The following is a 27,056-nucleotide window of genomic DNA, read 5'->3' on the forward strand; positions in this document are numbered from 1 at the left end:
AAAACGACTGGAAATCAGGACACCAGGTTGGACTTTTTGCGCCCGACGTGTCTGCCCCGGTTTGGCCAAGGCGTGAACTTGCGTAGCATTCACGCGTTCGCTGTGTTAGAGCTCAGCAGCTAAACTCTGCCAGCTCAGGGAGGGTTCGGTGGAACCAGGGACTCGTATCTGGTGGTTTTTTTTGTATCACTTTTACCGTTCGAGTATGTAGGCATGGTTTAGAAGGAACAGTAGCTTCAGGTACCCTGTGTTCTTGATTGATCTCATTAGTTAATTCTTCCTTTTTACTAAGGAGAAACCAGCTGATCTGCAGAAAAGGGAGTTTGTTACGTGGGGCATCTGTCATTCTTTCTGTTCTGCCTTCAACCTCAAGTCCAAGTTTTAGCGCAGGCTTGGTGAGACGATGCTCCCCTTGTTGCCAAAGAGGAGCCGGCGGTGCCAGAGATCTAATCAGGTGGTGACACCAAGGACTAGCGGAGATGTTTGTGAACATGGAAAAAGGATTTCTCCTGGCTCTCCAGCCAAATGGCTGGCCAGAAGTAAGGTTTCAATTATAAGCAGAGCTAAAGTACGTTTGCGTTAATGACAGATCCGTCAGCTGAAGCGCAGATACTCTAACGAGAACATGCGGGATGGGATTGTGTGCGGCGTCGCTAATTCATTTGGCGTTAGCTGCTTACTTGAGTTCGGTTAATTAAGAGAGGATCAAGCTGCGCCAGGGGAGGTTTAGACTGGAAATTAGGAAAAATTTCTTTACGGAAAGGGTGGTCAAGCATTGGAACAGGCTGCCCAGAGAGGTGGTGGAGTCCCCATCCCTGGAAGTGTTCAAAAAACGGGCAGATGTGGCACTTCGGGATATGGTTTAGTCTAGTCTACCCTTGATTGGTTTAGGTGGGCTTGGCAGTGTAGGTTAATGGTTGGACTGGATGATCTTAAAGGTCTTTTCCAACCTAGACGATTCTATGATTCTAAGATGGACGATCTCTGCTGGCTGAGAAGTGGCACCGTTGAACCCAAATTTCTGCTGGAAGCTTAAGATGGCGGGGTTTCCTGGGCTGCCAGGTGCCAGGGGTTCTCTTCCGAGCGGCAGGCCGGTTGGTAACCGGTTATCAGCGGTGATGCGGAGCGGGGCGGTTTCAGTCGCCGCTGGGAGCCCTGGTTTCTCTGCAGAGTCTTCCGGACTCATTTGTGGCTAATTTCTCGTGAATTTTGTACGGCAGCGCCTGCTGCTCCCTGCCCGGCTGTGGGTGCCCGGGCACCGGTGGCACCGTGAGGAGAGGCGGGGGCTGCCCCTGCCGGGCACGGCCGGTTCAGGCTGGTTCCAGCCAGTTCAGGCCGGTTCAGGCCGGTTCCAGCAGCCCCAGCCCAGGGCACAGCTGTATGCAGCGTAGACACAGAATTAACCGAATTAATAACATTTGAGGTACTTTTAATTAATTCATTCAATTTGGGGGAAATTATTGGAATCTCCTCTATCAGAAAAGTAATAATATTCTGTTAGTTTTGTTTTTGTTCATGGTTTTTACCTTAACGGAGCTAGACCGTATCAGTGGGAAAATACTTTATGCGAGTTCATTTTTCTGAACCCAAATTTCCTCATGCCGGCCTACTTTGTGGGAATCCTGGTGCCATTCAAGCGTGAACTCCTTTCTGCAATTCTGCCTCCTGAAGGAAAAACCAGCTTAGCTCTCATTTATTTTTAGTCTGGTTCTGAGTTTGAACGCATCAGGGCTAACTTTCTCCTTTTGGCTCGTGTGCTGTCCCCAGGGGCCTGTCACTTCTGCACGGGCTCTACATGTGGAGCGGAATGTAACCTGGTTGTCCAGGGCAGGCTGCTAATTACAGCTTTAATTTTATTGTGTTTAGGAGGAGACAGATATCCAGCCTTTTTTTACTTGTAACTACGGATCTGAAGAAAGGCATGATAGCAGATAAGGCGTGCTGACAGACAGGATGGCAAATTGCCCATCAGGTGAGTAAAACCTGCTATTGATGAGCCGTATGAAAGGATGGCTAGTACTATAACGATATACGTAGATAGATATAGCTATGTATCTACATACACATGCACTCGTTACACGCACGCACATATATGTATTTGTTTCTATGTGGTGTTAACAGAATCAGTTCCGAAAAGAGGAGGTGTGTTTTATATTATTCCCGTGTATACACTTGCTTATGTAATACACGCTTCATTTCCTCTGGGGACTTCTTAAAGAAGTTACTAATGTATAAGCAGTGCAACTTAAAAGAAACCAACTGGAATCTAAATAGTTTCTTGCAATGCCTACAGTTTTGCAATAAGCAAAAAAAAAAAATTGCACTTTGAGGCAACAGAAATGATCTACTATTTTACAAGAAATGAGCTATTACTACACAGTAAGAAAATAAAAGCAAGGGTCTGTTTTTAGCTGTAAATATTGCAAAAATTATTTTAACTTTGCAAATGGTAAGCTGTGGTTCTGTTAGTTGCAAATTGTTGCAGCTCCATTGCTTTGGAAGGGAAACAGCTGATTTATATCAGCTAAAGATCTGTCTTTGCATTGTTAATGTTTTATTCAGAATTCTTGGATTACAGTACGTTAGAAATCGCTGCGGTAGATTTACCATAAATATTCAGGTTCCGTGGTGCATTATTCCTTGACTAGTCCCATTGATTTCAGAGCCTTAAAAGTACTCAAGAGGACAGATTCCTCTGGAAAGAGGAAAAGCTGATCCGTCTTGAAATACGGTTGCTGGGAGTATTACCACAGCCTGCTTTCCAGTGTGGTGATGAACTTAATTGCTATAGCGTCAGCTCTGTTCCTTGTTCCATGCACTGTTGTTTGCCAGCCCTGTTGGGCCCCGTACAGCACCTCTTGAAATTGATAGGAGCCTTTCCACTGACTTCATCAGGTATTGGGTGTTTAGGGATCTTGAACTAGATCAAATAGCAGCTATTAATGTAGCCTGGCCTTCTTCCAGCTTTACTTATTGCCTGTAGTGCTTATACAATCTGTTTGGTATATAATTTTCTTTCATTTCATAAAAGAGAGAGAATGACTCAGACCCATGCTATGCCACTTGGTATTTTTGTTTGTATATTGTCACTTACCTTTGTATTCAAAGAAGATAAATCCAACATTTAGTTACTGACCCTTTCTATACGTGTTTATGTATATGAAGGCTGCTGTTACATTTATATGACTGACCAAAATGATTATGAAAGTTCAAAGCCATGTTCATGCTCTCTTAAAGTACTCATTTTTCAAAATTGGGACAGATGTTTGATGCTGTTGGAAGAAAAAACACAAAACCTGGGACAATGGAAAGGTCCAGGTTTGGTGCTGAGGATGTTTCAGAAATGGAGCTGGTTGAAATATTTCCAATTTTAAGATGGTGTAAGCCCTTTTTATTTAAATTTTGGGCAAAATAACTGCAGAAAATATTTCAGTTAAGTAGTTTGCACATTTCTCCACTCTGTTAAGCGTTGAAGAGCAGGGATGTGGTCAATAATGCGCCACAGGCACCTGAGTTTGGTATTGTAGATGCTGTGTGTGTTTTCTGCACTACTGGTTGAAGAAGGCAAGACAACTGCCGTCCAAAAGTTTGATAGCTCTCATCACAGGAGGAGTTTTCTCCTAGCTCCATTTCCACCAGCACTTTGTCCTTCTTTCTGCTTTTTTCCTCTGGTTATTTGAATGAAACAGGTGTTTCACAGAAAGATTGAACGCTCCCAGCTCTAATCTCTGTCTCTCACAAACAGATCTTTTGTACTGTCTGGTGGATTAATAGCTGGTTAGGTGCTTAAAAAAATAAACAGTGAGTGCAAACAGGGGGAAGGAAGGGGGAAGGAGTAAAGCTGCATGTGGTTGATGAGCGAGATGATGTCATTTATTTAGCAGAGGTGATACAGCAGTCAAGAGATGCTATGAGAGGAAGGGCTCCTTTTAAGGAGATCGTGTCGTACACCACCGAGGATTAGTATACCACCAGGCGTGAAGCAAACACCACAGCATATCTGTTAGTGGCCAATGAAAAAAGTTCATTGGTTTTGAAGCCTTGGAGCTCAGGTGCAGTGAAAGAGAATAGGGGCTCATTGTTAAGGCAAGGATCAGCACTGCGTTTCGTGCGTTCCCCTGCCCCCCTCCTCCTTTGGCACTGCAATAATAATATCTTGTCAATCCTTAGACATGCTGGCATACATCACGTTCACTGATGGATGTTCAGTCAATGAATGTACTAAAATGGTTTGTTTCTGTTGATGTATGTCTTTGTAGACTCCTCTAATGGGAATGTAAATAAATGAACCCTTCACCAGTGATTTCTTTTACTGCAGTCCAGTTTAACCCCTGAGTGCCTCCCTGCTAGGAAGCACTCCAAATGCTTTACTGTCTTACATTACTACAGCTTTTACCTTTTTCTTGAGTTTCATGTATTCCGTTTGCTGTCTGAGTGCGCAGGCAACTTCTATACGTGGATGCAAGTAATTATTTAAAATCCGTGTTTGGTAAAACAAGGTTGAGAAATTAAGATGGGCAGTCAAGAAAGGTAAGGGCCTAATGTCCACTGAGACCGTTGAAAAGATTTCTCATGATTTCCCTGGGAATTGTAGAGGTGATGACAAGCTCTTGAGATTCATTTCTTTTCAGCTGTGTGCGAGACCTGGTTTGTATGGGGTTGTGAATGATAGAACTGTAACATTTTTCTGTGGTTAGTTCTCACAAGTCCATAAATTCTACAGTGGTACTTGTCCTTAAGACACTGGAACTGAAAAACATAATCAGAAAATACCCAGAATAAATGTATTTACCTTTAATGATTAACCCAAAATAATTTTTACAGAGAAGATAGGCCCTAATGTATTTATTCTCAGGAGATTTTTTCACCACAAGTGTACAGGAAGGAGAGTTTTGAAAGAAGATTAACATAGTTTTCACAGCTTCCTTCTAGACTTTGAAGTGCTCATACTTGGACAATTTACCTACACCACTGGAAATGCCATCTTCCATAACTGGTGCATTTAAAGAACCATTTAATGACCACTGGCCAAACCCCATTTCTTCAAGCCTCCACTTAAAGACGCTTCTTTTCTGGAGAAATTTGTAAAGAGCAGCAGTAAAGAGCTTTTGGTGAAAATGGAAATGGAAGGTAACAGGCCTAATGCTGTCAGTGTAATTTCAGTTGTCATTTGGAAAAATTGCAAAACTGGTTGCAGTTTCCCCTCCCATTTCCATTACCAGACAAATCAGTCATGGAGCAGGATATGCTTGCACAGCAGAGATCGAGAATGGTGGCATATCACACAGCTACAGAAATGCTCACCAAGTGCAGAGCACTGTCCGATATGATCGGCATAACCTTGTAACAAGTTCATGTGTTGGGACAACATGCTGTCGTATCATATATTTGGAGCAAAGACAATGAAAACCAGCTTTCTCCCACTTCAGTCTCTTGTGTGCAGGAGATGCAAATGCCAGATTTTGCCACGAGATCAACTATTGACAGAGATCATCCCTTCCTGAAATGCTTTTGCTAAGTCTTGTCTGTTCTGGAGTTTTCAGTGCAAATGTACTCACTGAGGGAGAAAATCCTCTTTTTAAAATATGCTATTTATTTTTTAGCCTATGTGCTTGCTGATCCTGCTAATAAAGTGCTATTTAAAAGCTGTATTGTAGAATGGGGAACTTTGTACCTCCACGCCCTTCTCCTATATATTTATTGTAGTGGAAATGTTAGAACTTTATTGAATGCTTGGCTGTGAGGACACAGGAACAGAGCATCCAGTATCTCCATATCATTCCTTTGTTATTTACGGTTGCAGCGTAGTAACATGCAGCACCAGATGTGAGTAAGAAGAAGGAGGGGTGCAAAAGAGAACTTCAAATGACTGTGATGAATAGTTGAAAGTGAACAGAGGAGCTTTTAAAACTCCTTTAAAGAAAGCCTAATGCTCTGCTTCCCTAAGCAGCAGGCTACTGATGATGGAAAAGTCACAGACATACCTGCAGAGATTTGGGAAGCTCTTGTTTCAGTAGGTCTTTATGGCAGCTAAAAAAAAAATTCCTGTGCTCCTGCCAACCTGGTTGGTGTGTCCAGCTTGCTTTTCTTCTTTGCGTTTTGCTCTGTAAGGACAAGATGCAATGACTTGGACAGTGCTGACTTCCAAACGGCGTTTATTCTTAGTTAGCTACCCCCACCAAGACCAGGCCCTACTTGTGTCTGATACTTTACCATACAGTGTCAGGATGGGTATATTGTAGGTGATGTCATACAGAGGGAAGAATTTTGCTGGGAAAATAGTTGTTTGTCATCAAGACTGTTGCCAATGAGACTGAATTCAAATTTCACGTGGTCATAGTCTTCCTGTCCAATGCACCATCAAGGTGTGAAACATAGAGGATGCGGGCAGTGCTGTCTTGAGCACTGCTGTGTCCTGACTGCATTTGATTTCTGATGGGAGCATAAAATACCAGGTCCTGAAAGCCCTGAATCTTCTTTGCCTTATTAAAACCAAATGGTGACATTTTATTTCACAGGCACTACCTGTACTTCCCTGATGGCACCCTTGAAATCCAACATTAGTATAAATTACGAATGAAGCACTTTCTATCCTCCTTCTGCATCACCCTGTTTTATAAAAAGCTTTCTAAACTATTCTGGATTCAGACTAAAAAATGTTGGCTTTTACAACCATCAAATTCCTTGACTCAATTTCTTTTCCTTTTTTGGCAACATGATTTGAAAAATTCAGCAAAAAAATTTTGACAAAACTTTTTTGACAAAGGAGTTTTTGAAGGAATTGTTTCAGCTTTAAGTGAGTCTGTTGTTTGAGTACAGCTAAAATTGTTTAAAGTGGAATCAAACAGTAGTCTTTGTGTACCTTGAGCTCTGCAGGAGGACGTCTCTGAGGAGGATGCAATGCACTGCAAGCGAATGGCAGGGCGCTGCTCCTCCCCATGCCCGCTGACACTGGGCTACTGCTTCACGCTGTCCCCACGGGCTTTCTCCCTCCTGCCACTTCCTACCGTGGTGGGGGTGTGTGCTTCAGGGACCGAATAGATGCACCGTGGGTGGCAGAATCCTGGAGGCGAGGGTGAGCTCGTTGTGCGGAAGCGGGGTCAGCGAGAGCCTGTAGGTATTACGGCGCGTGGGCAGCAAGGCATGTAAAACATGGTGTGCGCAATTGGCACGAGCATCAGTGCTGCCTTAACTGATGATTTCCTTGGTTTATGCAGATTGCATGGATAGGAAAATGCACTCGAAGAGCTTTAGCTCTTCAGTTAACACGGTTTTTGTGTGGGTGAACTAATTGGCATAGCAGGCCACACCTCTTCACACAGACCTTTAGGAAACGGTAAAGCAAGTAAGTGCCAAAATGAGAGCGATAGCTGATGAAGCCCTGATGAGGAGAACAGCCAAATAGCGTGAATGGAATGTCAGTAAGTACAGAAGTTAAAAATACACATCTCAAACCTTGAGGACACTCTGGGGACTAAGAAGCTATATTGATACTAGACTTCAAAAGATCCAAATAAACAGCAGGATTTTCTCAATGCACAGAAGTACATACTTGTGATGTCAGAGAGATGTTATTTCTGCACTGCAAATCTCAAGACAGATGCCTAAAAAAACAGTCCAGAGAAGTTGCTTCTTATTTAATTTACATTTATAATTGCTCTTATTTTATTTTCATTTATCTTAGAAACTTAGTTTTAGATTGCTCTGTGACTCCCAAATTCCCATATTTCTGGAGATAACATTAATGCTTGTTTAGGGGAGAGGGTGTGGCTTGTGTGGTACTGAGCAGCATTTCAGAGCACTAGAGTTCAGCTTGTGTCTATGCTGGATGACCCTGGACAAGTAAAGTGGGAATAACAACATTGATTTGCTTTGTGAGACACTTTGAGATCCCCGGATGAAAAATACCAGAGGAGAGAGAGGTGTTAATCTAAAGCCAGAGTTTTCCTGGATGATTCTCGTTCTTATGTGTTAGGAAGACCGCCATGTCCCTTCTCCTGGTGCAGGTGGCTTCCCAGTTCTCAAACCCTGGGTAGGCTGTGGCTTTGTCTCTCTATTCTAGACAAATGAAGACCGTAGATGGTGTATACATACAGTGCCTGGATGGAAACTGCTGGAAATAGCTACAATTCTGGTATCTCCATCTGTGTTACTTATCCTGGGCTCCTGTTATAATGAGCAAGGATGATTTTAGAAGGTGATTCAAGAGCCCCATTTTAGATGTCTGCTTTAGGGTGGAGATTACTTTTGTCTTGAAGTGCCTGCTCTCTCCAGTGCTCACAAAGGGAGTTTACTGCGACTGCCCGGGTCTTGCCATGGAGTCTTAACAAAAGCTCCATGTGTGTGTGTTTCATTCACACTGCTGTTTCAGAAAACAGCTGCCCTGGCTGGCAGTGAGCAGCAGCAGTTGACTTTCCACTGGTTAGATGTGGTGAAAAACTGGGAGTTGCTTTCACAGCTATACTTCAACTTGCTTTGATTTGTCTAAGAGAAAACAGAAAGATGGTAAGTTAGGGAGAAAGTTTTTTTATATTAGTGCCCTACTTGGTCTAATGGAGAAGCTCAAAAAGAAACAGAGGCATGACAAAACAGACCATAAAAAGAAAATAAAATGTACCAATTTATTAATAGTAGAGGGAATCTGTGGAATAATTTTCTGTGATATAAAATCTTTGAATCAGAGTTGTTGCTGGATTAATTGATGACTGTATTCTATGTATAGATTAGATTGGTGAGTTGTAACAGTACTCTCAGATGTGAAAAACCAAGCACTGCTCCAGAAGAAATTGAAGAGCTTGTTGTTCTCATGACAAAGTGTATTTATGATAAATGCCAACCTCCTAATGGGAGGCCAAATTATGGGCATTTTTACGAGTTTCTAAGAGTGGCAGCTGGTTGCTGCAGGAAGACGGACCTCACTCACGGCAGTACAGTTTATGCATAGGTTGACATGAGTTAAAATGGCAGCAGCAGAATATTAGCAATTTGCACGTCTTCATGTAAAAGCTTAATTAACTCTGAGAAACTCCTGTGTTTTACACATGCTGTTTTGGCTAGACTAGTTTTCTCAACAGAGATACAGAAAATGTTAAGAAAAGACATAAAAACATTATAAGGCTTTAATAAACTACATTAAAGCAGCAGCTAGATTCACCAAACAAAATCAGGGGCCACTGTTCATACTGCTGTACAAATGAGCAGTATCAGACATCCCCTGCTGTGCAAACATTTAAAACACACAACTGGGAGAAGCGTTTTATTCTTGTGGATGGCTCTGGCCATGTGAGTTGTTTCAGCGTGAAAGGGAACAGCCATGTCTAAGGCAGGAGAAGACCACTTCTGTGCATTTCATCGCTTCCTATTTTAGAGAGCACCGTAGTCCTCAGAGCATGAAGCAAAATGCCCTCTGTAACCTGTTTTATACTTTTAATGCATCCAAACTGTTTGTATGAGAAGGAAGCTCAGACAGAAATATTGCTGAGCTTTTCCGTATGTGTCCCACCTTGCAAATTCCCTTAGTTAATCTTCTCAGCTCTGTGCTTCAGCAGTACATGAGGGCTCTGTAGTGCTCTGTAGCACTAAGTGAGCTTCGGCAGGGGAGCTGCTTTTAGGGCTGGATTTGAGCTCTGTTATTGAGAACTCATCGGAGGGCAGTGCACTACAAAGTGGGACACTTGAAAGCTAGGTGCTGGGGTGAGGGAAAGTGCTGCATGAGCAAGAAGTGAGATTATAAATTAGAATTCAGCTCAGCACGTTTGGAGCCACATAAAATAGATTAGGGGTTTGTAAAAGAACACCCTCAAGGGTTCAGAATTACAGCCAAAGAGGAGGGAAAACATAATGCTTTAGTACCCTGTGATTTATGCACCAAATAAGTTTGGATTAGTCACTACTGTGAAGTGGGTTTGGAAGGATTAATAACCCTTACCCAGTACTTATTGTATGATGATCAGCTATAAATCTTCTTTGAGCAAAACAGGAAGTAGCCAAATCCTTTCTCTCTGGAGATGGGCAATACTCATGCCATTGTTCAAGGGCAGCCCAGTTTGAATTCTGCGTTTTTTTCTCAGGGTGAAGCTATGGATTGCTCATGGCAACTTGGTCATTTCCAGTTTGCTCAGAAGATACATTGTGCTGCCAGATGGGCCTGTCAGGGGATGGGACAACTGTGTGAAACCATGAACTCCCATTTGCCTGGCTTATACAATTAGCAGCGTACAGCTCGTTTCTTGGAATAGTCACATTTGCCCAGAGAGGGAGTATAAAAAGTGTGAAAATGCTATAGGTTGCAAACTCTTCGTTGTTACTTTTCATGTTCTGACTATTTCAGCCCTGAATGACTTTTAAGCTCATTTTTCCTACTTGTTGTGGTTGTTTGAAGTGGAAAACTTTCCATTAAGGACTAAATTCTGTTCTAGTTGATGCTTTGCCCATTTGTATTTGTGCCAAAACCAGTATGACTTTTGATTTCTTCTGAGCATATGTCAGCTGGTGACCCACCACACCTTCTCTTGTGTGGCCTATATAAACCGATGCCGACTGAAGCTTCAAAGAGTGACTTTCCTCCCTGTAGGACTCTACCTCACACTTATTTCCAATAAACTGCCATCCTCTCAATTTTCCACAAGCAACAGTATAATTGAGCAGTAACCTCAGTGTCTGAAAATCTGTGTGGCAGATGAAAAAAACATCATTAGACTAGAGGCAGCTGGAGTGCAGTCATGAAGCATAAAGAGCTCAGCTCCCATAGAATCTCTTTTATGAGTATTTAGAATTTAAGAGAAAAAGCTGCTCAGCTGTTTGATGGAGGTGGAATTCTTATCAAACCAGGGAAGAGGGAGTGAGAGCTGTTTGACTTAACAAATTGTTGTTCCCCCAGACAGTAAGGAAAGGAAGAGTTAGCCTCCCCTGTGAAGAGGTCTGGCTAGATCAGCCAACTGTGAACCCCCTGGGGTATTTCCATCTGGACAGTCAAATTTGTTTAGGCTGTTGAGGGCGAGGTACCAGGAGATGCACTGTCCGTAGGACACAGCGAGTCCTCTGGATAGCAGAACAGACTGCTGCTATGTTATAGAGAGGTATCTTTTTTTTGTTGCTCTCTTTACTATTTTAAATCAAGTTTTAGCATCTTTTTGTTAAATGTACCTGAACTTACCCAGCTGATACTTACAGCAGCTTTGCTGCTGCAAACTGATTGCACAAGATGTCGTTGAGCTGCATAAGGCATCCCGGTAGACTGAAGCACGAGACTGCAACGGACCTACAATCAGCACTTGCTCTAAAGTCCATCCTTAGAAATGTTCAAGGCTCCCCTTTGCTGAGAATGCACCGAGGAGGTTGTCGTGGTTGCTGAGAAGCTGGATGTGTGGAGCAGAAATGATACCTGCTCTTTTCAGCTTAGCTGAGCAGTCCTAGAGAGCCAAAGCGGTTCTTAAGCCAACAGTCACACGTGTGCGTCACCACTGCTGTTGCCCACAGAAGTTGTTCCAGGTGGCTTTTTCCCCTTTTCCAGTGAGGGGGCATTGCTTGTTTGCTTCTAAGAGAACCTTGGAACAAACTAGAATATCTACATGAAAATCAGGTGAGAATTGCCTTGGTTTAGGCTTACGTTTTCCAAGTCTATGTGGAAGTACTTGCAAAATTGATAGGTAGATCTTTTCAAGATTAAGCTCCTGGCAGTACTTTTGTGAATAATGATGGTGGCACCAGAACCATAAAAGGCATTAAAATACTCTTCCTAAGTACACTTACCCCTGTGCACATCTATGGAATGTGATTTTGAAATGCCTCAAATTCACACTCACACAGAATCTTGTCACCGTTCCCTGTGACCTTGATCAGGAGCATTTCTTTTAATGCCTGTTATGCTTCCAGATAAGCAGAGCACCACCCATTGACCCAGGCAGGTCATTATCCTCTTCCTCTTTATCAGGAATCCTTCAGCCAATTAATCACGCACTGCTCTGCAATCTCGAGGCTCAATTATGCCTGGACAAGTGTTGCTCAGCTGTTCCTCCTGCTACAGATGTGACATATCCTGAGATTAGCTCCGATTCACAGAAGGTCACTGATTCAGTATCAGGTGCTAAGAAAAGCTGGGCTGTCTGGGAGGGAAGTGACACCATCTTAGAAGCATTTTATCACAAAGTAAGTGTAGATGTCTAAAAAATCCTGCTTGCCACCACCGCATCACAGCAAGTCCTTTTCACTCACTGTTGCCTCTCATCCTGAGACAATTTACCAGTTTTTTCTAGATGGAGATGTCAGCAGACTAATAAACTGTTAGTAGCGCACCGATGACAGACAGTAGCTAGTTCTTCTTTGGGATAGTAGATAGCTTAACTTTGAATCCCTGTGAGAAAACTGGGGTTTTTTCCCATTTTATGCACATCAAACAGTTTTAGTTTTTCTTTTCATTTTCCTATTGTTACTAGTTGCTTGGAATACTCCATCATGGACATGTTGCGCATGTGAAATAGTTTGATGGTGTTTTTGATTGTTCTAAAAATTCTGCCTTAGGTTTTTGGTTTTTTTTTTTCAGTGGCTGTGGCTTGACACGCTTGTTTTTAGAGTGCCTGGGTCAGAGTACGTTTTGTGGCCCGCAGAAGTACTATGGGGCACCCACTGAAACTATGGGCAAGCTGTACCTAATCTTGGCAGCGTGATTCTGCGTTTGTGAGGTTGTTCTTTTGTAACCATTTTCTTTTCACTCTACGCAGAAACGCAAGTAAACATTTCATAGAGATGCTTCCAATTCTATAAAATTATATTATCCTTTTAGAAAAAAAGGGCCTTCCAATTTCTATAAGCAGAGCTTGTTAAAAAAAAATTTGAGTTTTGAATCTTTAAATATGGTTCTTATTGGTTTTATTATAAACAAAACTCTTTTTGAACAAGATAAGCAGATGCTGAATATGTAATTGTTTACTACAGAAAATTGTTTACTCTACAGAATAACTACCCTTTATCACTTTCAGACTTCAAATAAGTTTTCTTAGAAACCCCTATAGAATGAAAGCAGTATTCACACTGCAGCTGTGGATGGTGCCGCATGGAGTCAGTGAGCAGATAGGATCTGGTTCTGCACCATACCCCTGGCTGGGGGCTCTTTACACGCCGGTGCAAATACAGAGATATACAGTGAAGTTAAATGGGGTTTGGAGCTGTGTATGAACAACTTGATTTAACTGGGGCTGTGAGGCAGCTGTAAGCAGACAGCAGGGCTGTATGTTAGCTCACAGGGCTGAGCCCGCCAGTTTGAGAGCTGAAAAGCTTCTGTCTTAAAACACCCAGATATTCTGCACCTCATTTTCTGAAGACGGAGCAACTGCTATTATATCTTACATTGGCATCTAAATTTCCAGTCTTAACTAGACCTGATTGTGGGTTAGATATTGTACAGAAGCATAAGCAAGATATCCTTTTTTTTCGTAACAAGTTATTGCTCACCAGACAAGGGAAAAGTGAAATGTGTTGTCCAAGGTTGACACAGCTAAGAAATAGCAGGGTGAGGAGAAAAACTCAAACTACACTGCCTGCCATGACACCATTCAATGGGTATTGGTGAATGCACGTGAACGGTTGTAATAGTATCGTGGCCAGTGTTCTCACATACAGGCTAACATTACTGTTCTGCGTTGTCTTTTACAGGTTTAAATAAGGTTTAGAAAAGATTTAAGTGGGCTCATTTTGAATGGGCTTTATTGCTCTCATTCTCACATACAAGTTCTTACTGATTGGTAGGTTCAGGCAGTGGATGAATCCCACCATGCAAAAAACTGAAAAATTACTTGCTTCAAAGAGTGTATTGCAATCTAAGTATATGGCTACATGAGTCTGATTTGATATATTTGTTGCTGAAAAAGTTACATTTGCAACTTGTTATAAACTTGTTATTTGCGTTTTCAAGATACAGAAAATGGAGACTGTGGACAGATGTGAACGCAGGAGGGGTATTTCACTTGCAACTTGTTATGTTTTATTTTATCTCTCATAATTACTAGCAAATATTTGAACTTGGCTGCTTGTTCAGCAGCAAATGCTGCAGGTGTATTTATTTTTTAGGACACAGTTATTTGAATTGCAATACTTCTATTATTTTGGCTGTCAGGAAAGTTGTTGGGAAGCAAGCCAAACTGAACTCTTAATGCAAATAAATAGTTACCTAATTGAGACATTTTATCTTAAAAGCCACCTCATTAAAAAGATGCTCAAGAGGGAAACCGGACACAAATGCTGTAGTTGTTCTTCATGAAAATATTTTGTGCTGTTCAGCCAAGGAAGGAAGCGCTGCAGCCTGTGATGGTCATAAACGCAGAGCTCCGTGACGGCATTGCCAGAAGGCCCGTGGCTGAAGGGTAGCGCGCAGTGGTGATGGGCTGGAGTCTGAGGAACTGGACTGGGACTGTGACTTCCAGGTATCCTCCGTTGTGTTGTGCTGCGTGCACGTGCTTTGTGTCGGGGCCTTTCGAAGTGCAGGACGTGTTCCCAGCAAAGGGTGCGAGTGGTGTCTGATGCTGTGTTTTACTGACTAGTCTGTGAGCTAGATGTCACTCGCTGCCATGCCACCTCGACACAACAGCTAGACTTCATTCCATGCCGCTTGCTCACCTCGTAGCGTGTGCAGCGTTTAAAGCCTCGCACAGAGAGGAGAATATAGACCGCTTTTGTTTCTGCAGCTCCAAGCTCTCCAACCTTCCCCTCAGCCTTTTAAAAATAATTACATGGGAACCTTAAACTCAAACACGTCTCCAAAAAACCAAATAGAGGAGGTCTCATCCTAAAGATGAAAACCAGGATTAGAACTGAGGGGGAACTGAAGTTATTTTGGTGTTTTATAAATAATCTTCCCATTTCCTATCACTTGCCACTTCATCTCTTGTGGGGTTAGTGCTGGACTCTGCTACTCTTTTTGCCAGACTTTCTGTGCTGGTCAGCCACAGGAGTGGAAAAGGAGCTGGAAGGATGAAAGGAGCTACAGACTCCTAAAAAAGGCATAGGAATTTTCTAGGGATGCAGGTAGGAGTGGACCGTGCAATTCAGTTGGGGGCAGCTAATTTGCCACCTTGTCCCAATAGAAACCAGGCAGAGCTAAGAATAGAGCAGATATGACCGCTGGCTTCTTAGTATGAAGGTGAAGGACGTGAAGTTTTTCCATCAAATCAAATGTTTTTGTTCTCACCGCTGTCCCCTGACAGTTAGCTATTAGATCATTCGGTAAAGACAAGAGGCTGGCGGAGAAATTCCTGAGCAGTGTGTGTCTGCTACGCTTGTTGTCTAGTACAGCAGGAGTTAGTGGATATTAATGCAAGAGCTCTCTTCTGGGCTTCTTTGTGGAAAGGACACCTATCCATAAACAGCAGAAAGTCGTGGAAACCTTGAATAATAGAAAGTTAAGCCAGGCTTTTACTGCTCTTCATTTTTCTACCGCTGTATTCAAGTTATCTGAAAGGGACATCTGCTATCACTGAAAAGTACAAGAAATTGTCATCTGTGTATTCAGATCTGCATTAAAATTTGCCAGGTTCCTCCCAACATTGCAGTATTTATAAACAATTCTTAAAAGTTACAAATTAAAAAGCTTTTTCTCAGCTTTGGCCTGAAACCTTTCAACCTCTTTGGCTAGGAATTAAAATATTTGGCATATAATCTCTTTCAGATTATGTAGTGCTCTTTCTCCAGCGTTATATCTCCAGTGCTTTATCTCTGCTGCTCTGGTGGCATCTTGGCAAAATGAAGAAAGACTGAATGAAGTTTCTTTCCTCTGTAGCCAGATTGTATCAGCTCTGTCTAAAAGCATGTCTTTTTATTCTTATTTTATTACCATGTGTTCTAAAAGGATCACTTCCTGCTTGGAAAAAGTTAAATCTTCTTCTTGTTTCCAATTTATTTCACTAATTTAAAAATACAACTTTACTCAGAGTCTTGAGCATTATGGTTTGTTACTAAAACTAAATAAGTTGCTTTACCATGTCTCAAATTGAAAACTAAGTATCACCAGCCACCTTTTGTGGGTGGGGATATGGAGGCACAGAAGTATCAATTAAGTTGTCCGGGATCACCCTGTAGCACAGCAGTAGGCTCAGAAGTAAAACCCATGTTTCTCTGCTTAGTCCAGGAAGCATCACCTCTTTTGGGGACACTTAAGATGTAGTTGAATTACAAGATATATTGTTAGTGATTGTGTGGATGAGCAGATTATTAACTGTGGTATTGGCCAGGGAAAATATTCTTGTTCAGACTCTCATTATCTAATAGGTGTGACCAGATGTGATTTAGCATAGGGACTTTACCAAGTTAGGAAAAGAAAGACAAACACTGGGATATCTGGTAAATAATCATAAACTGCAATAAGGTTAAAACGTTTCAGCCAAACAAAAAAAAAAAACACCCAAGAACCTGACCTTATAATGAGTTACGGTGGTAAAACACTATCGTGAGATGAGATAAGGCCCTAAACATGGAGTGCTATGGCAAGTTAAAGTTACTATGAATGTGTCTGTTATATTGAATCCTGTAAGTGGTCCTGTAAATATCTATACTGTCGTCTTCTGTGAAATCTTCTCGTTTCTAGGTCCTGCTTCTCTTTCCCTTTTTTTCTCTAAGAAATTATGGACTCTGGTGGTGGTGATTGTACTTTACCTTTCCCAAGCTCCTTGGTTCCGGATGGATGTGGACAGGATTTCATGAGATTTTTAGATCAAGGTCCTGTGAGCAAATGCCAGCGTGCATGTAAGCGCTGCTGTATGCTTTTCTCCTTCTCTAATTTATTACCTTGCAGCATCTGAATACAGAGGAAATTAGAGATTCAGATTTGTACTTCTCAAAGGAAAAAAAAAAAGAGAGAAAGAAAAAAGAAAGAAAAAAGAAAAAGAAAGGGGGAAGGATCCCACCAAAATTGCTTTGTGATTCACTGTGGGGTCGTGACCCCATCCCGCTGAGACTGCTGTTCCAAAGTAGTAACTCGGTAGCTAGAGTTTTTTAAAGTGGTTGTTGATTGGCTTAGCTGTAAGAAAATCACATTTCCCTGAAACTCTTAGGGATACTTTAAATGGGTGGATTATCCAGCTGCCTGATTAGAAGTTTGGGTTATGTAAACACTGAGTGTTTAGATTTAGGCTTTTCAGTTGAAGTCCAGGCAGCTGTTTGCACTTAACTCCATCAAGAAGCCCAGTTAATCAAAGAGCAGGAAGGATTTTTTACCTCCTTAAACCTGTGTCATTATTTCTGCTGTCCAAACTCTTTGGAGTTAGGCTTGTTGCAATGTAGAACAAGGTATTTTGGATGTTCTGCTGAGGAAACGGGAAAAAATGGACGGAGTTTTGGTTAGCGAGATGTTGTGCCTTGTGGATTTTTCCTTCTTCCCTGTGACGTAATCATTTCTCCGGTCAAAACTGCATCAAGCCTCTAATTGCAACCCGTTCGTGCCTTGAAAGCTGTGGATCATAGCGGTGATCTGTATTGGTGTCCAATCTTGTTTAATAGCTTCTCTGCATATTTGTATATTTGAGGGATCAGCTTGCTTCCGTAACCTCAGTGGATGAATATTCTCTGAAATTAAGTCCTTTTCTGTTGGGCAGACCTCTGCCAGAGATCTGCCCAGGACCAGGGGCGTGAGACATCCTTCCACACTTAGATCTTTATGGTCCGCATTCTGTAGTTGTTGTAGTAGAAAAAAAGTAGATGACTTTTCATGGCCTTGGTCTTGGTGTTTTTACACCGCAAGGATCCTACGCCCTGCTCCCTCTCGTGGCTTTTTTTTTTTTTTTTTTTTTTTTTTTGGAACAGCTCCAGCGAGTCCTGTTGGGGCACTAATATGCCCCGCGTTGTTTGCGTGTTGTGACATATGGTATGTGCTACACTTGCTCGTGGTGTCCTCAGATGCACGCTCAGAGAGGAACATTGGTAGAGGAGTAGGTGGGAGAAGGAGAGGATACTCTGGGGAGCAGGGAGCTGTCGGTCAGGCCCCAAGGGAACAGAGGGGACTGCGGAGAGTCCCTAGAGTCAGTGGGACACAATTTGCTGCAGCTCAGGAGGCTGTTGAAGCCAAGGAAGAAGAGACAGAGACAGGGAGTTACAGGTATATCTCTTGTATCAGAGGTTATACATCTTCTCCTATTGTCTTCTACTTGCCTTGAGTTTTCACTATGAAAAAAATCAGTTGCTGCTGAAGCCAAACTTGACTTTTTGAGTCTTACTTGGGGAGCTGCTTAGAAGGTCGAGGCAGATCCACCGCAAAGCTCTGGCTCAGTCATGTCGCTCTCCTACACACATACCATTTCCAACCGTCAGGACCTACGGACCCTGTTTACACCGGATTTATTTTAGGGACTTCTTGACAGTGTGAATAGATAGCACAGCAGAGTAACTAGCTTAACACTTCAGGATCCAAGCAAATGAAAGTCTTTGTGTGCCAAAGAAACAGAGTCTTTCTTCTCCAGGAGGGGGGAAAAATAAAAAAAAAAAAAGAAAAGAAAAAGAAAATTCTAAAAATTTGATTTTATTTTTGTGTGTTCTGTTTTAACCCCTACCAATCTGGAAATTTCAGAAGAAAAAAAAACAAACAGAATTTTTTGTGAAACAGCTTCTCTCAGTGGGTATCTCTTTACGTTCCACTTCTGGTTGTCGTAATTATAATTTTGCTTTTTAGTTACAAGTCACCGATATTAATTGTTGATTTCTATTTCTGACATTTTTCTTTGTTTTCTAAATCTAGAGATATCCAGAGGCAAACAACGAGCACTTTAATGTGCATCTCTGATAGCACGTGTACTTGTGATTAGCTAAAAATAATTTATGCCTACTTGATATCAGTCAGATATGCTTCCTTCTACATATACTTACAGTTGTACTGTGTGCTACTTGAACAATATTTAATACAGTACAAATTTGTAAAGAAGTAAACAAAGTTTAGCTTTGACAAGCAAAACATGGTAAAATATTTTATTTTTTCTGAAAGCATCTCCTCCAAATCTTTGAAATTGCCAGCTATTATATAGTTCCGTGACAGCATCACCAGTGAACTCTTATGGTGCTGTTAACACACAAGGGATACTACTTGCACCGAACTGTCCTGAAGCCATCATGGGCTCAGCCGTGATCTTTTATGGCCAGAGGGGAAACACCCAGAGAACTGTGGTTTAATAGGGTAGACATTTCCCTATCAGTTTACTGGATAATAAATCCAAGACCCGTAATTCCAGCCTGAATTACTAATCAGTGTCATACTGTAATTACAGAAAATATTTTTGAGAATGTTATTGCTAAATATTGATTTGCTTTTAATCTATAAAACAAACCTTAAGTTATATTTTATAATGTACATGGCTTTCCCTGTAATTAGGCCTAATACTTATGATGTTGTTAACTAAGAAAATGTGTGTCAAATTATCCTGAGGAAACCCTAACTGACATGGGGATCATTCTGTCTTGTGCACTATATGGTGCCTGGGGACAAATCTATTCCTGTAAGAATTAGAATAAAAACCACACTGTCGTGGTTTAGCCCCAGCCAGCAACTCAGCACCACGCAGCCGCTCGCTCACTCCCCCTGCCCCGATGGGATTGGGGAGAGAATTGGAGGAGTAAGAGTGAGAAACACCCCTGGGTTGAGATAAGAACAGTTTAATAATTGAAATAGAGTAAAATAGTAATGATAATAATAACAATACAATAATGGTAATAATATACAAAGCAGGTGATGCCCAATGCAATTGCTCACCACCCGCCGACCGATACCTAGCCAGTTCCCGAGCAGCGATTGCTGCTCCCCGGCCAACCCCCCCCAGTTTCTGTACTGCCCATGATGCCATATGGTATGGAATAGCCCTTGGGGCAGTTTGGATCAACTATCCTGGCTGTGCCCCCTCCCAGCTTCTTGTGCACCTGGCAGAGCCTGGGAAGCTGAAAAGTCCTTGACTAGCACAAGCAGTACTTAGCAACAACTAAACCATCAGCGTGTTATCAACATTCTTCTCCTACTAAATCCAAACCACAGCACTATGCCCACTACTAGAAAGAAAATTAACTCTATCCCAGCTGAAACCAGGACACACACAAATAATAAGCATATGGAGATACAATAGTCAGCAAAGGATTCTGGCGAAAAATTGGCATGTATCTGCTGACGTTTAATAATGTCATCTAATATTGAGATACTGATTGATATTTGCAGACAAATTTAAACTGATCAGATGGTCCTGACAAGAAGGTCAGACAGCTGAATGCTCTTTTTATGTTTTCCTTCCTTCTGTTCAGATTGTTCTGAAGATACACTTTGCATGTGCTGATCTCTAAGGTGGCAGTTGGCTATCAGGTTGTGGGCATATGGACTGAAATGATACTGAGTTTTTGTTGTTATTGTTCATATTGTTTATTTTCAGAGAACCAGGCACCTGGGTGGAATATAATATTGTCACAACCTTTCATATTTTCACATGTATTTATACCTGTGCTTTTCTACTTGCCCCTCTCATTTTGCAAGCCTCGCCTATGAAAAGGAGCAGGCAGTGTGTCAGATACCTCCTCCCAGGCGATCCTGTGCTATTTACCATTACCAGATGCGGAGGGCTGTGGTGTCCCTTCTGTAAAGAATGAGGTAGTACCTGGGGCTTGTTTTTCTTACAGCATGCCACGCTAGAATAACATTATAAGGTACTGCCTGGTCTCCTGGGAAATGCTTCCACCTTCTACCTGTGATTAACCCACCAGGCCACTTTATGTCACTATTGCTCCACGTTCAAATGTGGCTGAAGTAGCATTTATTGAGCAGCAGGGCAGGATGCACTTTCCAGTTTGTTGTAGACTTCAGAAATTCAGCCTTCCCAGAAATGGGATCTCAGAATTGGCCTTGGATGGGTGGGAATGTGCCCGTCAGTTGTGTACCAGCCAGGTGACTCTGGTTTCCAAATGCAGGAGATGCCTCATCACTTGGGTTCCCTGGGTAATTGTTTCCTTCTAGATTGTGTTCCTTTGTGACTTCAGCTGGAAGTAGATGGGCTGAGGCACGATCTCATCAACATTCTCTCTTTTCCCTCCAACTCTGGGGACAACTGGCTTAGCAGCCGCCCAGTCAGGAATGGTAGCAAGCCAGTCCTCCCGCTCTGCAGTAAAACTGTGGCCAATAAGTAAATGTCATGCTTGCCAAGATAAGGATAATAAAATCTCATGCTTGAGGGCATAAGAAAATCATTGCAGAAGTCAAGCGGGAATTGCTCCCCAAACATGCTACAGCATTACACAGTTACCTCAGCCAACAGTTCTCATGAGTTTTCTATCGTGTAGCTTCTCTTTACAAGGAAGGTCCCCTCAGACACTTCTGCGTGCCGAATCTTCCTTGTAGCTGTTCTAGTGCTTACTTGTGCAAAAACGTAAAGTTGGAAAAGTTGGGGGGTAGGCAGAAACTCACTTTGATGCCAGTTGTGCTGTCGCTGCTTGCTGGTATCTATTTACCATTGACGTATGTGCTGGGTTTTTCTCCTTCCCTTTGGAGACATGTCTACCTTGAAGTTGTTTCTGCAAAACTCCTACTGTTGTGATACAGCTGCAAGGGTGGAAGTGTGAGTTTAAACCAGCTGTGGGTGTCTTCACCTCCATATGTTCTAGACTCTGCTTTATGTCCAGGCTCTGTGGAAAAGAAGTGTGTGCCAGAGAGAAAGTCTAGAAGTCTAAATCATCAGCTGATATAAATGGGCATCATTCCATTGACCTCAGTGGAATGACACTGGCCTGTGCCAGCTCAGGAGTCTCCGTGGTGTGGAAGGAAAGTGGAGAAAAGCAACTGTGAGTCATATTCATTCACTTGATTTAGCTTCTGAAGTAATGGGAAAATTTTCTTGAGCAACTTGAGTCCGGAAAAGGACTCGAGTGTCCTGTAGCCTCAGGTTAGGAGCGTGGGCTCCCTGTGCGTGCCCCAGGAGAGGCACGTGCCAGCATGCTGTGCGCTTCGAGCTGGGCAGTAGGAAGTGCACAAGCATGGCCCTCTGCAAAATGCCTCGCTCCACGGGCATTCAGAGGCATGAGCCTTCTCCTGGAAGTAGACATTTTAGTGGCCTTTTGATGAGAGAAATGATGCTTCCTTTTTGGACGGTGCTTTAGTGGTTGGTACTCACTATTTTGCAAGTCCTGTGGTTTCAGGGCAGTATCTTCTCATTCACACAGCTTGTGAGGGAACCAGTATATGAGAGATTTCTGCAGACACCTGTAGGTGTCTGTGATGTGAAGCCACCTCTGATGCAGCCTTCTCCCCAGAGGTGGACCTTGCAGGGAGTTTTGTGAGTCTCAGACCCATGCCCCTGGTGACTGCGAGCTAGCATGTGCCCCAGGCTGGCACTGTTAAGACGCAGGACACTTTGAGGTCTGGTGAATGCTGTGTTTGCACAGTGAATCAGATTCATCACAGAATTACTTAGCAGCGACAGTAAAAGAGAATCTATAATTATGATTCAGTGGGAAAATATACAGTGGTCAATAACCCACACAACTCTTACTTCTATTTATGTGGTGCAGCAATGTAGTGTCAGTGTCCTGAGCTCTAATATGAAATATCTACGTATATTGGATTTTCCCAGCACTCTTTGTTTAGTAACTTAAGAGCACAGCTAATGTGAACTTTGGATTTTCCCTTTCTGAAGGGAGAGGTGCTGCCATGCCCCATCTACATGACAGACTGGAGTGGGAATGGCAATTGCTAGAGTCAAGAGGAGGTTCTCAACCCAGAAAAGTTCATCTTTCGCTCTTAAATTTTATTGTATTTTAGTAGCTGATTCACCTGTCACATCCATTGGCTTTGCTCAGTTTTCAGGATAAGTACCTGTGTCAGTGGTAAAATTGGTTAGAATGATGAGACCAAAATAATTAGGATTACGCAAAGATACTGCTTAGTGCTCTGAATAGTTTGGACGTCCTCTCCTATCTGAACCAGAATCTCCTGCTGTGTTAGGCCCTTGGAGAGAGGGTGGGGACAGCTATGGGCACCAAGGTCCCGCCGCATCCTGGGAAACACAGCAGAGCCTGGCCCGGAGGGAACGGGGACATGAGGCAACTAAAGCAGAACTTCTCTTCAGCCAATGTTTTCAAATGGAAGGAGTTGAAATTTTGCCTGGAATAGTCCCATCGAAACTGAAAGACAGTTCAACAGCCAACCGGCTTTTTTAAAAGCTCCTCCTGCAAAACATCAGTTGTGTCATCTTTGCTTTTGAGTGATGTTTAGAGATAGCTCGAAAGATTACTTTCAAGTGTGATTTTTGCTTTTTTTAAACTACAAATATTTAATCCTTATATCCTCCGGCTTTGAAACACAGACAGAGATTATGCTTTTTATTTTTTTTTATATATATATATATATTTACACATATATGTCAAGAGCTCTTGATAAAGTAACTGAAGGGAAAAAAACCTGAATCTTTAACAGACCTCCTTTATCAGAAATGCTAACCATCTATGTCAATAAAAGTAAACCAAACCCAAAACATTTTAAGTTAGCTTTTCCTCTTAGTAGTTACATTATCTGCATTTCAATACTTCTACAGTTATTAGAGATAACTTTAGCAGTCATTAAGACAACTTTAATGTTGGGGAAAAAAGAATCACACAAAATCTAAATGCAACTTGAAGCAAATTAGAAACAAGTAAGAGCATTCTCACTATCATTTGCAGATAATCCCTCAGATTTTAAACAAAATTAAAACTTTCTAATGAATGCAGTTCTTCCTAATCTGCAGCAAAAAAAAGTTTGCCTACTTTTTTCCCCCCACCTTCTACAGTGTTTATTTGTTCCCTGTGATGTTAAATCTTACTGGTAGGTCACACCCCAGCCTTGTTTCAAATTGAGGGTTTTTACCTCTTGGATGACGTAAGGCACAACTTTCAGTGCCTGTGAACCTAGGTGGGGTTGAGAGTGACCAAAATTATATATACCTACATGATGTTTTGCCCTCACAAACAGTTAAAGCACAAAAGCCAGTGAGAGAGAGGGTAACACAGTGTAAGAAGTTGTATTTGCTATTCAGAGTGCTAATTTCCTGGTTACTTTATTAAGGGTTAGTAAAGTATCCTCTGGTTGCCTTTTTTTATTTTTTTTTTTTAGTTTGCCAGGTTGCTGAGTCCATCTCTAACTATTCCAAAATCAAACTCCACCAGCAGAGCAGACTAGGAAACCTACAGCAGAGCTGCAGGGTGCTTGCTACTCCACCTTATAAATAGCAGCATCTGTGCAGCAGTAATTAGGAGCTGTAATGGAATGGGCCGTGTTGTGAAAGTAGTTTAGCCAGACCAGTGTGGCCCAGCATTTTCTTACAGGCATTACCCGTTTCAGTTAAATGGCATTCTTCCTAAGTTTCAAACCTAAGAAATAAAGAAGGATGGGGGTACTACAGGATGCAAAACTCCTGAAGCCTCCCAGAGCTAAGGTGACCAGATGTTTTCCATGATTATCCAGTTGTTCAACCTGCCTAGTCCTTCCAGTCCACTCTCTTTAGCTGTAGAAAAAAGAAACACGGCTCTTTTTTTAGTAGTTATTTTTCAGTAAATTCACCAACACCAACAAAACCAAGAAAACTGGTTCTTTGAGTCACTGATTCAGTGTTAAGTGTCCATCCCATTTTGCCAAGGTATACAGTCCCATGTATTTACTCTAGGGGAGCCTACTAATAGCAAATAATTCCATACCATCATTTTTCCTGTGGCTAAACTAGGAAGATAACCAGCTGTTAACAGAGGAGGTGTGGAGAGGGAAGTAGCCCAGGGTGCTCAGAATATAAAGATATGTGTGTTAGTGCAAGGGAAATAGTCAGCTCTTTGCACTGCTTGCTACCTTGCAGTTTCAGCGCCAGAGCCTGGCCCTGACTGCTTCCAATTCTGACAGCCAATTTCTGACCTTTCACTCTCTATGATCACTGTTCATTTTCGCAAGAAACCTGGTCTCATTACTTGTCCAAAAATTTTAAGCAAATACTGTTGTTATTATGATTACCTCTGCAGTATTGGCTTCTAGGAACCAAGAAAAATCTCACATCACCACTGTGTACAATTACATCATCTCAATATCAGAGCTGCCAACTCTTACTATTTGCTGGAGAGTCATTATTTTTGCTTTAAAGAGACAGAGTGACCTCATGAGCTTCTGAAGAAACCCCACAGCTGACTGCTTGCCATACCGACATAATAAAATGGTCATATGGGACTTTGGTTGATTAATACTTCAACACAGAAGCACCTGTGTGTGCTCATTGCAAGAGATTAGGTCCTCTCCACTAGACCAGCTCCTAAACCTGAGCTCCTCTTCTGTGTCCTTTTAAAAGTAGTAGGCTGAGAATGGAAAAGAGTAACTGTTGTTCACAGCTAATCTGGAATGTGTTGGGATTTAAGAAAAAAAAAAAAATCTGGCATCAGTTCAAGCTTCATTTTCAAGCTGAAACAAATCTAAGTGTAACTGAAAACAAGAGCGTGCATAGAAATTGTGAACCTGATTCTTATTTACACTGCACACCCTTTGCACCTCTCCAGCAATGTGAAAGGTCTTGGAGCATGGCTCAGTTATTTTTATACTCTCATGAAGGGCCTGTTTATTGAGTTGGAGCTTAGAAATATTTATACGAGTGCAGGATTTGCCTTTTAGAGCAGTGGAAAGTCAGCACTGTATGACTGTCGGGCACTGTGCTTTAACTTATTTGGGGTATCCAGTTGGACAGTTGAGGGGAAAAATAGGGACTGGACAATGGGTGGGTCAGAGGTTCAATAATGAAATGTGAAGTACCTCATCTGTAGGTCGTTTGTGTGAATCAAGTAGACTTTGGTTATTGGGCTGGAAGCGATGTGGCCTTTGAAGTCTAGGTAAAAGCAAATGGTCTCTGGGCTGTCTCATTGGCCAGATGATCTCATCCCAACTGGCAGCATTTGACAGACCCACCCTTGTTTGACACTGTAGCTCTCACTGAGCAACCTAATGATGCTACAAGATAATGAACTATCCTCATGTCCTTATGGGAAAAGACCTGCAGGTCAAGGTACTCGGCATCCTGGGCGGAACAGCACATGGAAAAGCTTCCATTGCTGTTGCCTTTTCTGTGCCCATTCTGAGGACAAGCAGACACGAGCAGGCTCCTGGATGACTGAATGCTGCCTATTGAAAGCTCTAAATTGGCTTAACCTTTACTAAAGGAATGGTAGAAAATGGAGAGGCAAAATGGGAAAGTGAAGGAGTGTTCTGGGAGAAACATAGTCATCGTGAAGAGAGCAGGAAAATAAGGCTTGATTATGTAGCTGCAGGAGGGCCCTGCCAAGTTGTAGTGCAACGGGAAGAACCTGAGCTGGTGGCAGTCATTTCTTAGGGTGTTGACATCCTGTATAAGGGAGGTGCTTGCTGCGCTGGGCTGAGCACGGTGAGTTTTCTTCTCCTGGCAGTGCCAGTCCTGCTCTGCAACCGGGGACTGTGATTCTACTGTGTTGCAGGTTCCCTCAGTTGGCTGCCTCCAACTGACAAGGACCCAAGCAATTCTTTAGTGTGCAGATTACAACAGAATAAAACAGAGAGGCATCTGCCATACGTTTCTTATTTCATGTTTTACCAGTTGTCATGGTCTTTCTTAACACATGAACTCCAGGAGTTACAGGAGAATTTAACTTCCCAATTTTAAATGATTGTAGAGGAAACCTGGAAAGCATAAGACTTTTTAAAGCTCACTCAGAAGGAAATAAAAAGACACAAAGTCTCAATGTCTGCGCTATTTGGGGAACGCAGGAGAGGAAAAAAGATGGAGATGTTCAGATTATTGCCAACACAAAGTACTCAACATCGTTACGCAACACATAACACAGCAGAGCTTTGCTCAAGTGTGTTTTCAGGGAGCTTCTGCTGCACCAATATTTGAGTCTGTGCAGTACAGAGGAGGTCAAATGCAAGACCAAGTTCATACCTTCTGGCCAAGCCAAGAATGTTTTCAAGTTCTCCCCCTCCCCAAAAGAGCCAAACCACTAGCAAATCACAGCTTCAAAAATGTTTGACTAAAGCAACATTTTTATGAATCAACATTAAAAATAGACCTCAAGAATTGGACCTA

The sequence above is a fragment of the Pelecanus crispus genome, chromosome 3, assembly GCF_030463565.1.
Source record: "Pelecanus crispus isolate bPelCri1 chromosome 3, bPelCri1.pri, whole genome shotgun sequence".
NCBI lineage: Eukaryota > Metazoa > Chordata > Aves > Pelecaniformes > Pelecanidae > Pelecanus > Pelecanus crispus.